The sequence below is a fragment of the Cynocephalus volans genome, chromosome 9 (assembly GCF_027409185.1).
Source record: "Cynocephalus volans isolate mCynVol1 chromosome 9, mCynVol1.pri, whole genome shotgun sequence".
Taxonomy (NCBI): Eukaryota; Metazoa; Chordata; class Mammalia; order Dermoptera; family Cynocephalidae; genus Cynocephalus; species Cynocephalus volans.
The window spans coordinates 25,469,262-25,481,781 of record NC_084468.1 but is presented as its reverse complement, the minus strand read 5'-3'; positions in this window follow the sequence as shown (position 1 = coordinate 25,481,781).

Sequence of the window (12,520 nt, the reverse complement as noted above, 5' to 3'; positions counted from 1 at the left end):
CCCATAAATTATTGCTGTTACAGAGAGGTGATACTGAGTTGAGCATATTAAGTTTTCATTTCATTTCTGCAATCTTGTTAAATTTTTTATTAGTTGCAAGAGGTATTGGATTTTTTAGCTAAATATGTTTGGGTAAATAAAAAAATCTGTTTTGTTTAAATGATAAATAAAGATATTTTGTTTCATTGTGAATTAAAATTGGCTAGTGCCTAGAATACAAGGTAGTAGTAGAAGAAAGTAGTAGAAGGAATATTGAACATTCTTTTCTTATTCTTGATGTTATAGGGAAGATGTGTGAACTATACTTTAAATATAGTAGTTGTCATAGGTGTTGATAAATAAAAGTCTACTTTTCATTTTTATTCACAAATAGGTGGTGAACATATTTGTGTTATTGTATTTTTTGAAACAACTGATATAACAATATGATTTTTCCTCCTTAATATCTGTTAAGATTACTGATTGCATTATCAATAATACATTGGTGAGTGTGTCGAGTGTTTTGTTGTTGCTGTTGCTGTTTTGCCAAAATATTCTCTCATTCCTGGAATTAAGCATTCCTAACCATAAATTATTTATTAAAAATGCTATTGGAATTAGTTATTGATGGAGTTTGGATGTGTTGTCCCCTCCAAAACTCATGTGGAAATTTGATCTCCAATGTGGCAGTGTTGGAAACAGATTGAGTCATGGGGGCAGATCCCTCATCAATGGATTAATGCTCTCCCTGGGGGAGGGGGGATAAATGAGTGAGTTCTCACTCTATTAGTTCCCATGAGAGATCATTGCTTAAAAAGACCTTGACACCTTCTCTCTCTCTCTTGCTTCCTGTCACCATGTGATCTACTTGTACCCGTTGGCTGCCTACCACTTTCTGCCATGAATAGAAGCAGCCTGAGACCCATGTCAGATGCAGTTGTCCCAGAATCATAAGCCAAATAAACCTCTCTTCTTTATAAGTCACCCAGTCTCAGGTATTTCTGTTATAGCAACACAAAATGGACTAAAACAGAAAATTGGTACTGAGGAGTGGGGTGTTGCTATACAGATACTTGAAAATGTGCATGCAGCTTTAGAACTGGGTAATGGGCAATGGTTGGAGGAGTTTGGAGGACTTAGAAGAAGAGAAAAAGATGAGGGAAAGTTTGGAATGTCTTAGAAACTTATGTGGTGGCGAGCAGAATGCTGATAGAAATGTGGACAGTAAAGGCCATGCGGATGATGAGGTCTCATATAGAAACGAGGAACTTTTTGGGACTTGGACAAAAGATCACCTTTGCTATGCTATAGCAAGGAATTTGGCTGCATTGTTTCTGTGTCCTTGGACTTTGTGGAAGGTGGGACTTAAGAGTTGTGAAGCAAAGTATCTGGTGGAAGAAATTTCCAAGCAGCAAAGCATTAAGGATGCTGCATGGTTATTTCTAAAAGCCTATGCTGAGTTATGGCAGAAAAGGCATGATATAAAGCCAGAATTTAAAATGGGAGCAGAGCATAAAGATTTGGAAAATTTGCAACATGGCCATGTGGTAGAAAAGCAGAGGACATGCAGTGGTGCAGCTCAGTGACCATTAGCTAAGAAGATCAATACAAAGGAAAGGGATTATCAAGAGAAACAGAAAAAGGCCCTGAAGGCATTGCAGAAGCCTCTGGGGCCCACCCTTCCATTTCAGGCCCAAGGGTCTAGGGAGAGAGAATGGTCTTGGCAAACAGGCCCAAGGCACCCTCCATGGGCTCGCTGCCCAGGGCCACCTGTAGAAGCTGCTTCCAGCACCAGCACTCCAGCTGTTTTGGCTGCTCTAGCCATGGCTAAATTGACCCCAGGTATGGCTAGACCCACAGCTTTGGGAAATACAAGCCAGAAGTTTTGGTGGTGTCAACATGGTGTTAGGTCTGCAGGCTCACAGAATGCCAGAGCTGGGAAGGCTTGGGAGCCTCCACCCAGATTTCACAGTATGTATGGAAAAGTCTGGGGGCCCAGGAAGAGATCTGTAGCAGGGTTGGAGTCACTGCAGACAGCCTTCTCTAGAGCAATGCCGAGCAAAAATGTGGGGTCAGAGTTGCAGCAGAGAGACCCCAACAGTGCCATGCCTAGCGGAGCCATGTGAGTGGAACCACCATGGAGACCCCAGACCTGTAGAGCTACCAGAGTGGAACACTGGCCTGGGAGAGGTGAAGTGTGGCCTGAGACCAGGAAAGCCATAAGAGTGGAGCTGCCCAAGGACATGGGGACCCAACCCCCCCACCAGTGTGCAAAGGCAGTCAAACATAGAATCAAAGTACCTGATTCTCCAGCCTTGAGATTTAATGCCTGCCCTGCTGGGTTTTGGACTTGTTTGGGACTTGTTTTTCCTTTCTTCTGGCCTATTCCTCCCTTTTGGAATGGGAATGTGTACCCAATGTCTGTTCCACCATTGTATCTTGGCAGTAGATAAATTTGGTTTTGTTTTTCAGGTTCACAGCTGGAAGGACTTTTACTTTTGGTCTCAGATGAGACTTTGGACTTTGGACTTTTAAGTTGGTGCTGGAGCAAGCTAAGACTGTTGGGACTGTTGGAATCGAATGATTGTATTTTGTATTTGAGAGTGACATGAGTTTTGGCGAGCAAGGGGCAGAATGATGGAGTTTGGATGTGCTGTCCCCTCCAAAGCTTATGTGGAAATTTGATCTTCAATGTGGCATTGTTGGAAACTGATTGAGTCATGGGGGCAGATCCCTCATGAATGGATTAAGGCTGTCCCTGGGGGAGGGGGGATTAATGACTGAGATCTTGCTCTATTAGTTCCTGTGAGAGCTCGCTGCTTAAAAAGACCCTGGCACCTTCTCTCTCTCTCTTGCTTCCTGTAGCCATGTGATCTGCTTGTACCCGCTGGCTGCCTGCCACTTTCTGCCATGAGTAGAAGCAGCCTGAGGCCCATGTCAGATGCAGTTGTACCAGAATCATAAGCCAAATAAACCTCTTTCCTTTATAAATTACCCAGTCTCAGGTAATTCTGTCACAGCAACACAAAACGGACTAAAACAGATAGTTAACATTTGGTTTGAATTTTAGCATTCATATTCCTCAGTGAAGTAAGCCTGTAGTTGTTTTTCTTTCTTTCTTTGTTTGTTTTGTCCTTGATCTACTTTTGAAAACATGATTATAAAGATTTCATTAAGAATTGATTAATGATGTAACTTTAAAAACAATTTTTTTTAGCACAACTGACTTAAAGGTAAACTATTTCTTGCAAGTTTTATAAAAATAATTCTTAAAATCATCTAGGTTTAAAATTTTCAAATGGAGTTTTGGGGCATCACCTTTATTTTCTATAACATTTACTGTTATTTATGTTTTTTCATGCTTCACCTAAGTATTATATTAATCACATTCCACATATTTTGACAGATATATCTTTTTTCATAATTTATTTTTTAAATTTCTTTCTTTATTATTATTTTATTTATTTACTTTATTTTTACATTTTAAGATGTTGTTGTGGAGGAATTGTGTGGAGTATGCATAAAGCAAATGTACTTCACAGGGCCTGGTTTTCCAAAGCCTTGCAGTTTCCGGTTTGGCCTAGCTTCTTTTTTTTTTTTTTAAAGATGACTGGGAAAGGGATCTTAACCCTTGACTCGGTATCGTCAACACCACTCTCTCCGAAGTGAGTGAACCAGCCATCCCTATATGGGAACCAAACCCATGGCTTTGGTGTTATCAGCACCACACTCTCCTGAGTGAGCCATGGCCCAGCCCCCTGGACTAGCTTTTAAAAGTACATATAAAATGTTGACCTTGCAAAGGACAGGAAATTTTCCCCAGGCTAAAGTCTCTATTGTAAGATAAAGAATTGTAACACAGCAAGGTTGCTGGTTCAAAGATACACAGGTTACTGATTGATATATAAAGATACTGGGAAGTTGCTGTAAGAAGAGAATGTTTGCTAAAGTCAAGCTTTTGTTAGTGGATCGAATTAATTGCATTATAGAATGTCACCTTACTGAATGTTACCAGCTTCTATTGTTAAACTTGTTAAATGGTACTTAGCAAAAACCCCACCTATGTTCTCTTCCTGTAACATCCTGGTCTGGGGAATAAATGTGGGAAGAGAACCCAATTCGTGGTTAATTTCCCATATGGAAGGAATGCCTCTCTCTTGAGGGTTCTGGGAGATTACCCCTTTTCAGGGCTTCTCACTGCTCAGAAGAGATGGGCTTTGAGTAATCTTTGGTAGCTCTGTCACCCAGGGGAAAAGGGGTGACAAATCCATGGGAGGCAAAGCAACACAATTGGAGGAGAGTGGAAAAGAGGAGGGGAATACAGTTGAAGACAGATAGTATCTTTATAATCATTCAGTTCTAAATATTCCTTGATTCATTTTTAAGCTAGTGGTGCCTTTGTTATATTCTATGTTTTGTTACAAACATGTAGACTTTAAATTTGCTCTACCATTAGTTTTAAATGTTATTGCATTATGTCGTTCAACAGATATTTACTAAGTGCTTCCCTATGCCAAAACCATGACATAATCACTTCTCTGATAGAACATACTGCATGATACGAAGATGAACAACAAACAGAAAATATCATGTCAGTGGCTACTTCAGGGGATGGTACAAGAAGGCCTATATGCAGTACAGCCACTTACAATGAGACCTAGAAGCTAAAAAACACAAAAGTAGAGTCAGGTTAAAAACCATTGTACATATAGGGAATAATGAGTCATTAAGTTTGAAAGAGCTAATTTTACATGAAAAACTGTGACTGAAAATTAATGACTGAGCTCTGAGAAGAGAGGAATGAGATGAAATTGAAAAGATATTAGTTAATACTATCTTTTGTGGTCATGGAACATTTTTACTAACCAAAGAAGAAGCCATTGAAAAGTTAAGTGCAAGTAAAAACATAAAATGTTTTGTATTTCAAACATTTTGTTTGTTTTGACTGATGTTTTGCAGTTGACATGAGATGCACGTAGCAGATCACCATTCTGGAGCAAACTCCGAGCTGCAGGGATTAAAGTCAACAGGCAGCCTCCTGCTGTTAACTTTTTCAGGGCCTGCTTCAGAAGCAGAGGGGACTGTCATTCTAAGTTTTTTCCTTCCCAGTATAGCCCAAAGATCAGGAGAAGAAATTCCCAGACATTTCAGTCAACAGGGGAGAACTTCAATAAGCACAATTCCCTCCAGAACTTCCTCTGACTATGTTGAGTATGTGCTGTTCCTACATTGCAGTTCAATTTCTTTCTTGGTGCAAGCCTGCTTCCTCCTGCTTCCTTTCAAAGATATCAATCCCTAGTAAATACCTTATAGACCAACCTCCGTCTCAGCATCTGCTTTGAGGAAACCAACCTACACTTCCATTGGATAGTATATTAGTCTGTTTCTTATAACAAAAATACTTGAAATTTGATAATTTGTAAGGAAACAATATTTATCATTTACAGTTTCAAAGGCTGGGAAATCTAAAGTCCAGGGAACACATCTGGTGAGGGCCTTGTTAGTAATGACTCTACACAGCTATGCAGGGTCTCACATGGCAGATGGCACAGCTAAAGAAAGCACTTAACTCTACACTTACTCTCTTTTTAAAGCCATCAGAACCACACCCATGACCACCATTAAATCATCAATGGATTAATGTACTCACAAGGGCATGGTCCTCACAATCTAATCACCTCTTCAAGGCCCCACCTTTTAATTACCATAGTAGGATTTCACACCCTCTTAACACTGCCACAGTAGGGACCAACGTTCAATGAGTTTGAGGGAATATTCACTTCTTTTAATTGCCATAACAGGATTTCAAACAGTGAGGTTTAAGTTTCTAATTCCTGGGACTTTGGGGGACATAATTCAATCCATAGCAATTAGTGAATTGCTACAATATCTGTTAGAAGATTATTATAACAGTCTTGGTTGGAAAAAATTGAAGCTGATATATACCAGGGATCTACTTAACTGAAATTTACAGTTCTCGAATATAAAAATTGCTGTTTGGCTTAAAAGGAAAATTGACTAAAGTTGTCAACCTATGTTTAACTAAATGACAATTTTTATCATGAGTTTTGCCTCAGAACTGATGACTTACATTTGCAAAATTTAAGTGTTCTGTTTAAGGCAGAGTTTTATGTTTGTGATGCCTTACGTCATACTCCAGTTTGACCTCCTCCACGATAAACGCTGTCTCCTTCTTGTTTGATTTAATGCCAAAATAGCTTCTGTCTTCTTTCATTCTATGTTCTGTGAAATATACAATGTTGAATACTGTGTTTACATGAATATAAAATTACTAGGGAAGAGAAGATTTTATATATTGTCATTTCATTATTTTTCTTTATTAATAAGTAATAAATGACTCACAATTATTTCCTTTTATAATTTAACAATATCATATCATTTTATGTACTTGTTGTCAGAACATATTAAATTCTATTAGAAATAATACTCATGTTTCTAGCAATGTATAGTCTTCTGAAATCCTGGTGCTAACAGTATATGGGTCTGGGATAGATTCAAGTCCATGGTTTCTTTGCTTAAAAGTACCTCATCGAAAACAGAAGCAACGTGCTCGTAAAAGTTCTGTTGAGAATCAGTAAGTGACCAGAAAATATCTGCAGCTGACTATCAAAAGCAGAGTGAAAGTAAACTATGATCTCATGGCAGAGTGAGGCAGTAATATAGCTTTATGATGCAATCTCTTTATTTTGCAAGACAATCTTGATCATTTTACAAGTATATAGTGTCATGGTCATGACTTTCAGGAATGACTTCCCAGATTGTTGTTATTAGGCCCATAAAAATTAGCTGATGACAGCAATATATAATAATCTTCAGGTTCCAAAATATAAGATTGTGGAGAAATTAATGAGCTCAATAAGCTTAACACAAAATAAATGTACATCAGATTTTCCCACTGAAATAGCCAATTGAAATTAAAATAGCAGTTATCCTATAATATTTAATAATAGTGGATAAAGAATACCTCTAAAATTTTCAAAAATAACAGAAATTTTAGCTACAAGAATATGTACTTGATTATGGAATATGAGATATATTTGTAAAGAATTATAATGCCAGATAGATGGTTAGAGATGATGTAAGAGAGTTTCTAACAGCTATAGAAAAACAAAATTAACTATGATAATCCTTGGGATTATTTTTTGCTTGTTTAGCTTATAACAATTTGTTAAACACTTGTGGTAGAGAGATGGTTCTACCATATGGACCTGTTCCATAATGCAGAGCTATTACTGAGAAGTGACTACATAGCCAACAACCATATTTGCAAACCCTCTTGCAACATGTAGGAATATGTTGCTGAGTTCTGGCCAGTGGCGTATGGGCAGGTTTGATGTATGGCACTTTTAAGGTATGACATACAAAACCCTTGCATGATCCTCTACTGTCTCACTCTTTCCTGTCTGCTGACTAAACGCTAATGCTGAAAATGCCCTTGGTAGCCATAGGTTTAAGATGGAAGAGATGTGGTCCCCTTGAATTCCTGAGTGACAGTGTGGATCTGATGAATACAATACACCATAGAAAGAAAGAAAAGCTTAAAATTACTAAGGTCAAAAATAATTTTTAAAGAAATTCTACTTATTTCTGAATATATAAACATAGATATTGGCACAGATATATAGATAATGATTGTAATAATCCGATATTTTCTTCAACTTGCCCCAAACTAACATTTTATGTGAAGAGACTTAAAGTTTAAATTCTTAGGAGGTTTTTAGCACACCTTGGAATGAGAACAAGTCATCCTTGCCCACTTGGTTTTACTTTTGTTTTATCACCGGTCATTCTATTCCTATACACATATCTCGGAAGAATTAGAAGTCCCTCTGAGTAGAAACATTTTTATTGACCTCTTTATCCTCAATGGCTTTAATACTTGTCACCCTGTTATTCTGCATTAATCCGAGGTGGAAAGTAACTAGAACAAAAAGCCAAAAACAATAAATTGCTAAAGGGGTTAGGTTTTGATTAATGGCAAAATACATGTGATACAGGAGACAGCACTATTAATATATGTCTTATTGAGTTCCCATACTATCTCCTTTTTCAAGAGACAGTAAAAACCTCTTGCCTCCTAAGTTTTGCTTTTATATAATGATTATTCAATAAAGATTCATTGCAGGTCAGACAGAGTTCCTCTTTGATAACCCTTCATGAAGCCTGAAGGCATGGATAACATTATTTCCCACAGAAATAACACGATCATTACTGTGAAAATCCAGTAACTCTTCAGGACCCAAGTCTCTCATTGATTGATTAAGCCAGTCAACAAACCTTAGTGCCCTAGGTGCCCAAAAATGTGCTTTAGTCACTGTCTTCAAGAAGCTCAGCATCAAGTAAAGAACACTAATGCATGAATAATTTTATTAACTCAATTTATTATCAGACTATGAGTATATCGAAGAGCATTGCAGCATATTCCTTTTTTTTTTTTTTTTGCATTAAAAACAGCACCTGCATTCACTTTCCAGGTCCTAAAAGAGCTATCCAAGAAAGAAAAATGAATCCTGATAAATTCATGTTATGACAAAAAAAAGAGATTATTTTGAAGAGGAAAAGCATGATGTAGCTGACTTCACCTAACAGCAGACAAAACAAATGCATTGCCTTCAGTAACAAGAGGGGTATCATTATGGCAAAAATACAAATCTGAATGAACTGCAAAATGAACAAAACCCACCATTAAAACCAGGTTGAAAGGGATAAACTCATGTTTATAGAAATGAGAGATTATATTTTTGTGAAAGAAATATATATGTAGAAGAAAAAAAACATCAAAAATTTGATAAGCTAGTATATACAGTTATTAAATTTGTTTCTTGCCAATATGATATCTAAAAGCAATACACAGAAATATCTGTTCAGGTAGGCATTGCATCGGTGTATGTTTTAATCCACTGTCAAGGACAGGAAAATTCAGTACTCTGGCCATCATTTTTAGAGAAAGAGATTTTATATAAGAAATATAAAATATTTTGGTTAAAACACAAATATATGTATGTTAGGTGTTCCAGAAACAAATTTTACAATATTCTTGGTTAGCTATAAATTCTTACTTTCCATCTTCAATATAGTGTAGATGCTAAAAAACTAAAAACACACAAGTCCTGAAAATGGGTGATTCTTCTTGCTGGAGGTTTTTTTCTAAACTATGAGTTTCTGTCCTGGCTTTAGACCTCAGAAAGTCACAGATTCATTATATAAGTAAATCTGAAAGTATAGATCTACTCAGAAACTTTGAGTTCCCTTAGGGCAATTGTGTGTGAGTAGGTATTCTCTTATGTCTGTCAATGCTTATGGGCTAACAGCATATATTGTTTCAACTCACATAGGTACTATGAATCCAAAAATATGGTTTAATCCAACTTGTGATGTCCTGGGATCAGATCTAATTAGGGTGTATGGAGATTTGGTGTAAAGGACAATATGGTCTTATCACTTATTAATCTGCAAATATAGTTACAAACTCATTTTTCCCTCCATAATTATTTACATATTATTGTGTGGTTCTCTAAGCTACTCTTTATGCTTTTAGAGTTACATTAAAGAACATGAGAATCCCAATTTTCCTCATTATATTATGTGATTATGTGATTTCCTGCAAATGTTAAATATTATACATCACATTAATAAAATTACCATTTATGATTTACAACTGAAAAACATTTTATAGCTCTTATCAAGAGCTTTCTAAATCTCAGGAATTCTGTTAGAATCCTCAATACATAATCTCACTTAATCCTTAAAGCCATGTGAACAGTGGGCAATTATACCCATTTTACAGGCAAGTGAAATGTGGCTTAAAAGGCTAAAGTGGCTAAAACGAGGCTTCATATCCAGCAAGCGACAGAGTTGAGATTTGAGACCCAGAAGACCCTGACAATAGAGATTATGCTCACAAAAATGCTGCTATTTTTCGCTTATTCTCTCTTGGTTTTGCAGAAATAAAGGAGGTTAGGTGTTCTGGTGAAATCAATTTATGCCTTCCTGTTATATGGGGTGGTGCATCATTTCTTAAAATAGAACTACTTCTGAAACAGATGCAGAGAAAAAGCAAAGTACAAAATTTTCTGTATGAAATTTAAGATCATCCTCTGAAAGAAGAAAATCTAAACTCAAATGTAGGTATAAGAGCTTCCCGACCTGCTTAATGAAGCCATGTTCTTAATCAAGATTGTTGAGGGAGTGGTTAAACCACAAGCCAGTTGGAACAGTGTCTGAACAGGTGCAGCTTCAAATAGCCTGCAAATGAACAGGACTCATTTCAGAAGTTTTTGATTATCCCAAATGCAGGTCCTTTCCAAAGCAGATTTTCTGAATCAAACTCTTTGTGCTTCTATGTTGTGCCTTAGACGAAAGCTCTGTAAATGGCACATATAAAAGGTCATTATTTGAACTGCAGTCATTTCATTTGCTCACCAATTATTTCAGGTAACATTCTGGAAAGATAAAAGAAGTTTTCATTGATGACACATTTGCTTCTGAGCTGCTCTTACAATCTTTTTGGAGTTATTTGTCCCTATAATGTAACAAGGTCAGTGTCTAAAAGTAAATTAAAGTTTTCAATGGCTTCTTTGTTTTTAAAACAAATATAAATGTCTGGGTCAATGTACTGTCAATCTGAATCAGGAAATTTGGGTCTTTGTATGAGGCCCCAGAATGTTTGCTCTTGTAAAATGAATACAGTTTCTCTGATGACAGTGATACTCTCTGACTCCTAGCATCTTAAAATAGGATATTATTCATCCTATTTCCTGTTCATGATTTTAGCAGTGATAGGATTAATCCAAACTGATCAGACAGTGCAAAGAAGGAGTGAGAGAAAAAAATTCTTCTAAGAAAATTTATTTCTCACAGCATATTTCAAACACACTACACATTAAAACTGTTTATTGAAAGGTTTAAAAATAATTGTGTAGAGAAAGCTAGTCTGATTTAGACACTTTCTTTGCACATTGTATCCAGACATCTTACACTCTCTAAACAATCATGTATGCTCAAAGAATGATTAAATAAATTGACCTAACTACCTTTGCAATCCCATCTCACTCCTTGATTTTAAAACACCTTCTGAAATGCTGATACATACACATACAAACACACACACACACACACAAAGAGAAGGAGAGAAAAGATACTAAATCTGTAGAAAGAGCAGAAAAGAAGCATAGGACATTGGATTTTTACCTTTATTCATTTTATAATTTGATAACATAGGTTTTCAAAGATCAATGAACTCTCCTTCCCAACAAAAAAGGATGAATAAATTATTAAAAGTAAATATGAATGGAAAATTTCTTAGGAATTACCATAACTCAACAAAGGAAATATCTATAGATCTGTTCAAATATTTTTTTTAAAGTGGCTTATTATGAGTATAGGTTTACACAGCAGAATTATGATATTTCACTCCTGGATCATTATTCTTGCCTTTTTTTGCATGCTCATAATTTTAATATTTTTTTAAAAGCAATTTAAGTGACTCCATAAATCTTACATGAAAGGTATAGCATATTGGCATGATACACATATGTACTCATCTCAATCTTGTTGAGTGGGTTAAGACAAAGAGCTTGAATCTTGAAGTCAGATTTAGGTTTAAATTTAGTGTTGATATTTAATAAAAAATTGAGCTTGTAAAATTAACTTAAGGTTCCCTGAGTCTCAGGTTCCTTATCTACAGTATAGAATTTTTAAATCTTCTTCACAGATTCTTACAGAAAGTACTCTTCACACAAATCTGGCGCTTCTTGAAAACTGTTTACTTTTCCTCACTGCTACTGGTCCCCCCTTTTCATTTTAGCTCCTACTCTTCAATGTTCTCGCTCTATAACAAATGACTAGCCATGTTTTCACAAACACACTAAATGTGTCAACATCTCTCTAATTTGACTATAATGTGTGGAAATGTGGTTCTCTTGGAATTTATTTCTTTCGTCAATTTTGGAAAGATTTTGGCCATTATATTTTCCAATAAGCTCTCTTCTTCTTTCTCACTCTCTTCTCCTTTGGGATAATGTGTATATTACTCTATTTATAATACCACATGTGACTTTCAGGTTCTCTTCACTTTTTTATCTTTCTTTTTTTCTTTTTGCTCCTCTGACTCATATTATTGTATATGTACCCTCGTTGTTATTGACAGTTTAAAATCAAAGTTAAGATGTCAATTAATGTACAAAATATTGCTAGAACTCATAAGTTGCTTTAATTTTAAGGCATTTTTGCTTTTGTTTTAATTTTATTTAATTTTATTTTACTTCTCAAAATACAGTGGACTTGATTTTCATGTCCCTTTACCCTTTCCTCTCCACCCCCTCCACTCCCCCCCATATCATAACTGTGTAATTGGCTTAAATAGTTCAAGGAATTTTTGTGGTTATTCTGTCTTCTTCCCCCCCCCCGCCTTCATTTGTTTGTGTATTTATTTATTTATTAATTTTTAGCTCCCACATATAAGCGAGAACATGTGGTATTTCTCTTTCTGTGCCTGACTTGTTTCACTTAATATAATTTT